Source organism: Cygnus olor, chromosome 3 (genome assembly GCF_009769625.2).
Source record: "Cygnus olor isolate bCygOlo1 chromosome 3, bCygOlo1.pri.v2, whole genome shotgun sequence".
In the NCBI taxonomy this organism is placed as follows: domain Eukaryota; kingdom Metazoa; phylum Chordata; class Aves; order Anseriformes; family Anatidae; genus Cygnus; species Cygnus olor.
The window spans coordinates 111,332,981-111,343,709 of record NC_049171.1 but is presented as its reverse complement, the minus strand read 5'-3'; the positions used below and the strand labels follow the sequence as shown (position 1 = coordinate 111,343,709).

General features: G+C 45.2%; 1 long non-coding RNA gene across 3 annotated transcripts; it reads right to left on the bottom strand.

Moving 5' to 3' along the window:
- Positions 1-903: 903 nt before the first annotated feature.
- LOC121068131 lies at positions 904-10,358 on the bottom strand. 3 transcript variants are annotated; one of them, XR_005818642.1, is made up of 4 exons: positions 7,126-10,358; positions 4,392-6,836; positions 4,128-4,266; positions 904-2,447 (listed from the first exon to the last, which is right to left on the bottom strand). It is a non-coding gene; the product is annotated as an uncharacterized LOC121068131 (long non-coding RNA). The 3 variants fall into 3 exon arrangements; XR_005818641.1 differs by having other exon boundaries at positions 4,392-10,358; XR_005818640.1 differs by having other exon boundaries at positions 904-2,103; positions 4,392-10,358.
- Positions 10,359-10,729: the final 371 nt, after the last annotated feature.

Sequence of the window (10,729 nt, the reverse complement as noted above, 5' to 3'; positions counted from 1 at the left end):
AAGCAGGGGAGAGGGGACGGTGGCAGAGGGCAGCGGGAGGCAGAGCCTCCCGTCCGGCCAGGGCTCGCATTGGTGCAGCTTCTCCCCACCAGCCCCCGCCCCACTCCTCCCACTGCCAGCAATGCAGGGGACGGAGGAGATCAATCACGGGTGGGGAGAGTTCATTGCAATGGGTTCACGTCTTTGTTTTTCCCTTAAGCCCCAACATATGTTAGATATAGAAATTTTAAGGCAGAAAGTGTGCGGAGAGCGTGAAGCAGACGTACAGCAGATCCAACAAGAAAATGCAAAAACGAGTAGGCATTGCAATCATCCCCCCCTTTCTATTGTCTCTGTGCTGTCAAGATTAGTGAACAAGCCTACAAGAGACTTTTCTTTGCGCAAGGAAAACCTGAGCTGGTTTTAGGTCTGGGAATGCATTTTCTTATAATTTCTTCTAATGATGTTTATAGGCACAGGATACACAACACCCAGGAAATTTACCTTTGAATCACGTTGTGGATTCCCACCGTGACCCATGGAAGAGGTGACATTCCTGCATGGGCTCTGGTGGGGCTGGGGGTAGCATCAGTGAGCAGTTTTGGGGGCTTTGTTGTGGCTTTGGGGGCATCAGTGTTGCAGTTTCCCTGCCCATGGTCCCATGAGGATGTTTCATCCCTGCTGTGCAGACCAGAAGCGAGGTTTATCGAGAAGGAGGGTGGGAAAAGGCACCTCCCGTGCTGGCAAACAACAGTCAGTGCAAAGAAGGCTGTGATTCACCTATTAAAATATGCACTTTTTTCACTGATGACCTTTTTCTTTGTCTTTTTGCAGTATTTTCCCTGCTACAGCTATCATCCTAAATAACACCAGCCCATCGTGCTACTACCAGCGGCAGAGGCTTTACAGTGCAATGGAGAACTATTCTGAAGGTACAAATCACTTGACCTAAGGAATCTCCCTGGAGTGTCAGTGCTATGCGCTGCATTTTCACTCTGCTAAAGCCTTTATTTAGCACATGCTAAAGAACATTTAACATTTAAAGATCCCCTCTGCACATCATCCAAATGTCTCCATCCTTTGCTTTTAGATTAATATGTCTTCTGTGAAAACGAGGTAATTGATTGCAGAGCCATATTGTTTACAAATGAAGTGTTGTTCATGTATTGACCTTTCATTTCTATAGCTCAATACTAGTTCTTGTACAGTGTTTGTAATTAGTAAAATAGTAACAGAATTGGAAGAAAGATGTGGGGGAAGGATCTTATGTGGATGTTGTTAATGAGAAGAAACTTTAAGATGAGTTACACATTTAAAACTGCAAAACTTTGTGTTTGGCCAGCTTCTAGGTCCCAAATCTCTGTTTGGGAAGGAAAAAGAATATCCATCTGCTCCCAAGGGGAATCACAGGGGATGGGGCTGATCGCTAGGCACAAGTGTGTGCCTGCCCTTCACCCCATCCTGCAGCCCTTCTGCGCCGCAGGACTCTGGGCAGCCCAGCCACCGTGGGGAGCAACGGGCAAAACCCATGTTAATGTTTCAGGATAACCAGCACCAGCGAAGGCAGGGGACTCGGGCATGTATGGAAATAAAGGTCCCCAAACCAGTGTATATGGAGCAATGGATGCTGCTGTCAAAGATGCTTCTCGTGAGAGCCACTCGCAGGCTTGGAAAAACTTGGGATTTTGAGAATAAACAGGAAAAACTACCCTTCTGTGAGTCTGATGCAGTCCTTGTGTGAAGGCCATGGCCTGTTTGCATCTGGTTTTAGTGTGACCTCTTCAACGAGTGACTGCTTCCAGTGAATGTGCTCTTCCCAAATTTCTGTGGGGAGGAGGCATATGGGGGGCAGCCTCTGACCCTGCCTGGGGAACGTGGCTGCTCCAGGGGAGAGACACTCACTGTACGCAGGCAACATAAACCATGGCGATGGTTTAATTGCTACTAATGCAAACAGACAAACAAACAAACAAACAAATCTAAATTTGGCTGGACCTTGTGCTTCTATTAAAACACCAAGCAGGCAGAACAGGCAGAACTGACCGGAATTTGAGCCCTCTGCTTTTCCCTGGGAGGGTGAAGGAGGGCTTCCCAATGGGACTTCAAACCCAGGAACATAAATATCTGTAAGAAAAAGTATTCAGTATCTCAGTAACAAAGATGTTAGTTAATAGCCTTACAGCTATAAAGGAACTATTGCAACTGTAGAAGAGGTTTTATTGTATGTATTACTATTAATGCAACAGAAATGTATTAGGAATGTCTGTCATTGCAAGTCTGGAGAAAAATATTAGGCTTGGATAAGGTCATAGAGGAAAAACAGAGGAATATAATAGATATAAGGCTGTGGAGGTGTTTCCAGCATCCTATGGATGTGGACAAGTAGGACATGGCATTCTTCAGAGCGTCTCTTTCAGAGAAGAATTTTGTCCCAGTAGACGTGGGCTCAAGTGCAACATCCACTGAACCTACAAAAAATTACAAAACAAAAAACAAATCAGCAACCTTCACTGTTCTTTAGGGAATGCAAACATACTGCTTTGGTGGCTGCGTTATTTGCAGCACACACTGCAACTGAGATATCTCCACTTCCATCTTCTTGCTAAGGCGCCAGTCCCATTCCTCTCAAATAACTGGCATCCTCTGGCCCCACAGAAATGCCAGCAGTGATGTTCTGGTCTTACTGAACAGCCATTCTTATTAAATGACACTGCAAGGAGCAAAATTTCAATACAGCAGAAACAATTATGCTATTTATGGTTGATCTTCCTTGCAAGCTAAATTGTATGTGTAGGGCATACAGCAAGTGTATAATGCTGCAGGAGGTGGCAGCAAGCTCAGCACTCCCAGTGCTGATCCCCCTCTTATGGGATGTCCCCATGACTGCACAGAAAAGTCCTTAAAGGGGTCCTGGCCATCCCAAAGGACCAGCTTTTAGCCTTCTGCACACATTCATCATGACCAAAACAAGGAGACCAGGGAGCTGCCGCTTGAGCACAAAGTCCCCCATACACGTGGGCGGCTGGGCTGCACGGGGCACACAGACCCTCAGAAGTAGACCCAACAAGGAGCACGCTGGCTACCTGGGATTTTATAAATCTTTCAGCTATCAGTCTTTCTGAGCTCCAAATGCAAAATCCAGCAGCCCAGGATATCATGTGGATTTATGAGCTGGGATTTATGAACTGGTCTGGATAAAATAAGAACTGCCTTGACATTTTTTTTTGAGGTTTGAGGAAAAGAAACAATAAAAACCAAAGACCTGATTTCCAACCCCCCCTCTTTTCAAAGCATGTTTATAGAAATGTGTGCACTTGTAGATGTATATATTCAATTATTTTGATCTCTCTTTCTACCTGTGTGCTCTTGGTCCCTGCTGGGGCTGATCTTTCAGGGCTTCCTGCCTGGCATGGGGAGGAGGAAGTGGCACACATCTTCCAAAAAAAACATGGTCTCGAGCCATTCCCAGCCTGCTTCTGGGTTGGGAAAGGTGCCATAAGGGCTCTGTGAGATTTCTGAATGTCTGCAAATAGTAGGATAGCTCCCCAAAATGACGCTGTTGCAGCGCTCACCATGCCACTTTCTTTCATCATTTTTTTCCTTAGGTTATTTTGCAGCCCTAGGGTTTTGGGTTTTGTTGTTGTTGTTTTATATTTGTGGTGAGCTCTGTTTTTAGGTGTGCATGTGTATATAATGTGCATACATATGTGTGCATGTGTACACTTGCATATATATATTAGTGTATATGTGTGCACTCATACACCTATGATTCAGCATCAGTATATACACAGATGCACACATATACTTATGTACATGTATACATCTACATGTATATACAGAAGCACAAATGTGTATGTGCACAAGCATACATGTATGTATGTAGTTGCATGCTTGTTTATTCCTCTATAACAATGCACACAAGCATACACATTTATGAACAAGTATTATGGATGGTTTGTGTATTAACTCTTTGATTAGAAACCAATACAAACTATCACTTCTTATTAATACTATTGAACCGCATGTACTTTACATGAGCTTTACAAGCCCATCCCAAAGGACTTTCTATGCTTATCTGTATCTCATGACCTTCGTTTCAATTTGTCTTATCTTAAAAACAACAATGAAAAAGAAAAGACAGCATTTACCTGGGTCAAGAGGAAAACTGCCAGATACATTTTTGGCATCTCTTCTGGTTGATCCTTTCGTACCTCTGCCCACATTTTCCAGGTGGATTTCTTTCCATGATCCTTGAGTTATCTCTTTATTTTATGGATAAATGTACCTCTTAGGAAAAGAAGACATATATAAACATAACATATATAACGTATAAAACATATATAAACATAGACATATGTAAATACATATATATGTCTACATACATATATACACATATATATCTACATACATACCTACATATACACATATGGCCAATGCCAAGGATGCTGTTTGACCTCCACATGAAACCTCCTCGTGCTGATGACTGTTTCCCAAGGCTTCTGCCAGCCTTCTAGGAAGAAAAGCATGGGCTTAGCTAATTCTCCGGGCTGAACGGGGAGACAAGCCCAGAGAGGGTGGTGTGAAGGAGGATGCTCTGGGCCCTTCTTCTGGTGGTGCCTCAGCTGCACAGAGGATGCGACACAAGCACTAGGGGATGGGGATGATGCTCCGGAGAAGCTGAATTTTGCTCTGCACAAGAAGACCAAGCTTCTACGTCACCTCTGGTGCCTGGATAACCTCAAGTGGAGGCACTTGCCCCGGCCAAGGAGCTCAAGCCAAACAACCAAACAATAGCTGGCAGCAACCTCCCAGCCCCAAACCCATGGACCACAGCCTGGAAATGCAGCAGGCTCAGTCAAGAAAATGTAAGCAGGTTGCACGGAGCCAGTAAGGGCTTAGTGGCTGAACCAGCCTCTTCGGGGGAGAGCAAAAAAGGGTTTTCTTAATGGCCTAGTGCTGGTGGTGATTTGGCTTGCTTTGCTGGAATAGCCCTTGTGGGTCTGAAGCAAAAGGTTGTGCTTTGTCTTTAATTACCACATATTCAGAGTGCTTTTTCAGCATGGCTCACACCCCACGAATAATTTGATTTGGAGATTTTGTTTTCAATGAAATAGAGGAGTCCACATCTAATCTGAGAACTCTTATTTAAAAAACTGTACACATACACACGTCTTTTAAAATTACTGTTATTCAATGTGGATCCCCCGATTGCCACCTTTTAGAGCCCAGGAAGGCCGTGGCGAGCCCCAGGCTCAGGGTGAGGAGCCAGCAGACCACTTACCACATCGCGATGTCCCAACCTCAGCTTCGGTCATGGAAGTTCCCTGTGAGTTTAATGAGATTTAACAAACCAGGAGGGTGGCGATGGTTGGGAATACGTGTTCTGGTTTCCACACCACTGAACCCTCAGCCACCTAAAGCCTCCAAATGGGTGGCGCAGCCACCAGCATCTCTCCTCGGCTGCTTTGTGCTGGTACCACATCTCCCACTGCCCACTCCTGGTGCGATCGCGTCCTCTGGCTTGGTCTCAACGTTTGAAATTCTCTCACCATCCGAGGGCGAGGGAGGGGGCTCCCGTGCAAGGCACTGAGTGCCTGGAGCCCGCTAAGTTCAAAGGCACCCTCCCGCCCACCCCAAGGATAGATGAAGCTGGCCCGGGGATGGCTGGAGGCCACACAGACAGGAAGGTATGTAGCAATCCATTTATCACTTTGCAAATATTAGTGCTGCTCGCATTTGCTGCGGCAATATTTCTTCTTGGAAATTGGTGAAGTGAGTAATAACAATGTTATTTATTCTAAGACCTTGGAGCTGAGAAGCAATAACAGGGGGACTGTTCCCTTGAAAGCTTCTGAGGTGCTGGAAATAAAATGGGGGGGGGGGAGATAGACCAACAAAGGGCTGGGGGAGAGAAAGGCACATTATAAAGCTATAGAAATCTTGGGTTTAATTTTGTTGCCCCAAAGGTAATAAAATGCATTTTATAATGATTTATACACAAACAAGGAGGGGGGAACAGCGGCTGGCATTTTGAGCGTCCTGATGGACGTGCCTCCTGCACCACGGGGCGGCCACCTCGCCCTCGCCTCTCCTCGCTTTTTTTCTCCTTTCCCCCGTTTTTTTTTTTTTTGTTTTGTTTCTTTCCCCCTCTCTGCATTGCTTATCTGAATATATAGGGCTGCCCTTTGCTCAGATTTATGGGTTGGGGCAGCGCTATGTGTATTTACAGTCTCCTGACCTGAAGACCTACAGCTGAACAAGAGAAGGAGGAAACCAGGGCCCGTTCCATAAACAGAGACAGATACGGGGGGGAGGCAGGAGGAACTGCCAGCACTTAACATTTTTAACTATTTGGCCAAGCGAAGGAATTAGTGATTAGATTAGAGCCCAAGAAAAATGAGAAGTGGGGTTAAAGATTTGGCGGGGAGAGGGCTGGGTCCGGCCGGGGTCTGGCACGGGAGAAATGCAAAGTTGGAGGGGTTTTGCAAAAGGTTTTCCGTTAAAAGTTAGAGGGGTTTAATAGAAGGCTTTCTGGGGCCAAAAGGCATAGGGATGAAAGAGAATCTCCAAACCATCTTAATCAGAGCTGTGCTTTCCTTGGGCAGAGCCGCATAACTCTTTTAAAGCGCAATTAGGTTGCGAGAAGGTAGATTACTTAGTCTGTGTTTATTCAGGTACTAATTGCCTCAGATTAAGTAAAAGTTTGAAAGCCTTGCTTGATGGTAATAAATATTTCTTATGTCCATGTCTATCGGGTGGTTTGCAAGCAGAAATTTGGTTCAGATGAGACATATTTCAACGGGCCCCGAGAATTACTTGACTTCTCTGATGTGAAAAGCAGCAAAAGTGGCAACAACCTGGAAAATAAATAAATGAAACGCAACATACGTAGGGGTCACAATATAGCATAAGTATATCAACATGATGAACAGCTTTGATGAAAATGGTAAACAAAACCACCCTCTCTTCCTGTGGCTTGTTTTACATTGCAATAAACCACTGACTCTATAACCTATCAGAACATGCTGAGATTTTATGCATCATTTCCAACTACTATTTGAACATTTGGTTTAGAGTAGTCATGAACTATAATTAATGGTATTTTTTTTTCCCTGATAAAAAGCGCACTTTATTGTAGTTTATTACCTGTTGGTCCAAAGCTCCATAGGTGATGTAAATTCATTGTGGGTTTTAGGACGGGGATAGAGCAGGGGGCTTCTGCACAGGATGATGATGAATCCACATTCACCATCTGTGATCAAATGCAGAAGTTTTGCCTGGGCTTCACTGCCTGTGATGCCCCATCCAATGTGCACATATTGCTGCTCATTCCGAAGCCCGTTGGAAAACAGAAGATGTGAGAGGAATTTAACCCCGGTGCTGTTGCTATTGTCTGGTAGGACACTTCTATTATCATTTCTTTTAGCTATACCACGTGCCTGAGCTTAGACTATGGGCATCACACACTGGCATCCTTTCTCTTACAGAGGAAGACCCCCCCAGAAAAAGGGGGGGGCTGCTGTCATCATCCCTGTGGTCCCTGCCCAGCTCCAGGTGCCAGCCCAGTGCTTCGCTCGTACGAGTGAGCTGGTAGCACCGGGCCACCGGGCGCAGCCTGCCAGGAGGAGAGGGGAAAAAAACACCCAGGCACCACAAAGAACATTGAGATGAATGGCTCTATTTTATGAGCCATAAAAGTTTTATTCATCTTGACACCGAAACAGGTTTAGGCAGCGAGCTGACACGCCTTAAATAAATAAGTGGAATTAATTCCCCAGCTCTTGAAACAATAGCGGCGTGCATGTCACGCCGAGAGCTGCCCCATTGTTTCCCATGGCTGCGCGATATTGATATTATTTGTGTTTTTCCGTGCGGCTTCCTCTGGGGCCTGGTTGATCCACTTCAGATTCTTCCCCTGTTTTATTAGAGGTTGAAAAAGGTTCAGGACCTGGTTGTACTGCTGCTCCCACCGACAGCTCAGGAACCAGTTTGGCGTCTGGTTTGTCTGTTGTTTTACTGCTGACCTTCAGCTCAACTTTCCCCCCTGACCCCAGGAGGCATCTATCATGACAAGAGGCTGTTTAACACAAATGGTGCCCATTTATAGGGGAAGAGAGTCAGAAGATTTCCTTTTTATGAAGAATTTGGTTTTTCACCCCTCTTTTCTCAGTCACCACAGGTGAAATCCCTCCCAGCAGCTGGCTTATGAAATAATGCGAGGGGAGGCCGTAATGAGCTGAAAGCACCCTCAGCTGGAGATAAATATATGCAAATGAGATGCACAAACAAAGGAGCCTGGACAGAGAAATATCTGCAATTCCAGCAAAATGCTGCCTGCAGCTAGAAGATGAACAGCTTTGATAAAATGGTAACAAAAAGCACCTTTTTATCCTCCAGCTTGTTTTACATTGCAATAGACCATTGTTATTGTAACCCAGCGGAGCATGCAGAGGCTTTTCTGCGCCGGTTCAAAAAAACCTGTTTAAACATTTGTTTTTAAGGCATTCAGGGGCGATGATCAATGCGCTGTTTTGTTTTTTTGCCGGCTGGGGGTATTTTTTCTCGGCTCGCTTTTGCTGGGGCGGGCGTTCTGGGGGCGTCGGGGCCGTTCCCTGCCGCTGCTCCCGCCGTTATCCCGTTACCTGTTGGGCTCTCCGTGGGCGGCTTTGGTCGCGCCGGCTCGCATCGAGGTGCGCCGCCAAAAATTTGGAGTTTGTGTCCGGCACCGCGCAGGGAAGCCGCGAGCAGCGAGAGGCAGCGCGGGGACGGGGCGGGGGGGCGGAAAAATCCAGGCGTGAGCATTCCCGAAGCAGCACCCAAACAGGCAGCTTTAATGAGAGCAATCAAGCCTCCGAGCTAATTCAGAGACAGCCATCTAACACGTTGATTTTAATAAGCTTTTAAAAAGGCAATCGCTAACTTTTAAAAGTCTCTCTTATTAATTTAATTGTTTGGGGTTCGTACATTGCCAAAACAAACACAGCCACTAAAACATGGTTTCAATATGCAGAAGTAGCATATCTAGACAATGTTTTAAATTAGCCCTGTATTTTGGGGGCTGGAGGGGGGAAGGAGAGTGAGAGGCTGACTTCAGATGACTTAAAGACATTTTCTGAGCAGGGTTGGTCACGTCAAAATAATATCTTGATATTCTCGCCTCTGCCTTTATGAATCCCCCAACATATCCGTAAGGATGCCTGTTTACCTATAGGTTTCTTTAGAAATTAAGCCCAAATCCCGTACCATATGCAGTTTACTTGCTAAAATGCAGAGGAGAGAAAGGCACAGAAAAGACAGTGCAGCAATACCGTTTAACTTCTAACCTTACGATATCATTAAATAAATCTTTATGAATTTATAAAAGCAGCATAAACACCATAAAGTTTAGGCAGCCCTTTCCTCGAGGTACCAACCACAATTTTTAGATCTGGCAAGAAGAAAAATAGACTTACCTTTTAAGAAAAAAAAAAAAAAATCCACCTCTTACTACGTTATACGGCTTTGGCACTTACAGATGTTAGAGTAGACAAGTGTCGGATTTCCCGATGTCAAGCAGATTTCCTAATTTTTCATAGGCTTCTCCTGTTGCATTTTTGGGGCCAGATTCAAGAGTAATCAATTTAATTTGCGTGGCTATGCACCGGCGATGGGGCTACGCGCGCACGTAGGCTCTCGTGACCCCTGGAAGCCGACGGGCAGCTCTCCGCTGGGAGTCCGGGGTGCCCCAGGCACAGGGTTTCAAGAGTTAATGGAAACTTGGTGAGGGCAGGGAGCCTTTCTTTTTGCAGCCCAGGTTTGCAGCAGCATAATTATGTTCAACTGCTGTTGTTTGAAAAGGGCAAACAGCATCTTAGGCACAGAACAATGAAATTACAGCTGAGATTTAGGTTAGCAAAAGCCGTCTTCTGCAGGCTTTTATGATTCATTATTTCCCATTAAATACAGTATTAGAAGTGTACACCAGATAGCTCATGGTTGCTGCGCTCAGAGCACATTATCTATATTACACAGGTCTGGGGAGCAGAATTAGAAAACTTTGGGGGAATGAGCAATATGTGTTTGCTGATAGAAGTACCATATGGCTCATCTTCCTCAATTGCTTTCATTGCGACTCTGATGCTGGAGAAATTAAAGTTTTATTTGATGTGGCACAGCTTAATGAACTGTCTTCTGTTAGGAAAATTGAATATGTTTCCTGTTATTTGAGCACAGAGCCCTCATGGTTTTGGCTGATGAGGGATGCATTATGTATTGTTTATTTAGCATTTTGAAAACAAAAGCAGATATTGGAGGTAAAATTGATTACCGCAGGATGCGTTATATAATCACATTTTTCTTTCTCTCTTTCTTTAATTTACAGCCCTGCCTATTATTTTTATGAGAGCCTTTTTCTATCCCCCCCCCCAAAAAAAAAAAAAAAAAGAGAGAAAAAAGAAAAAGAGGGAAAAAAAGGGAGGGTTGAGGCAGAGCATAGAATCTCTGCTTTGTTTAAAAGTAGCATTACAATTTTTAAGGCTTAGGGACCAAAGTGCATGCCCACGTGCGTTAACCTGCAGGTCGGCTCTGGGGATGCTTTGTTAGCAGCAGCCCTGTTGCTGTTCCTCCCTGTTGGCTACAAGACACAAACAGGGGAGCATCGGGGCTTCACCAAGCAAATCCCCCAGATTCCCTATTGCTAAATGTACCGGGGAGATGTGGTTGCACACCGGTGCTGGCCGAAGAGGAAGGGGTGGGTATCAGAGGGTTTGGT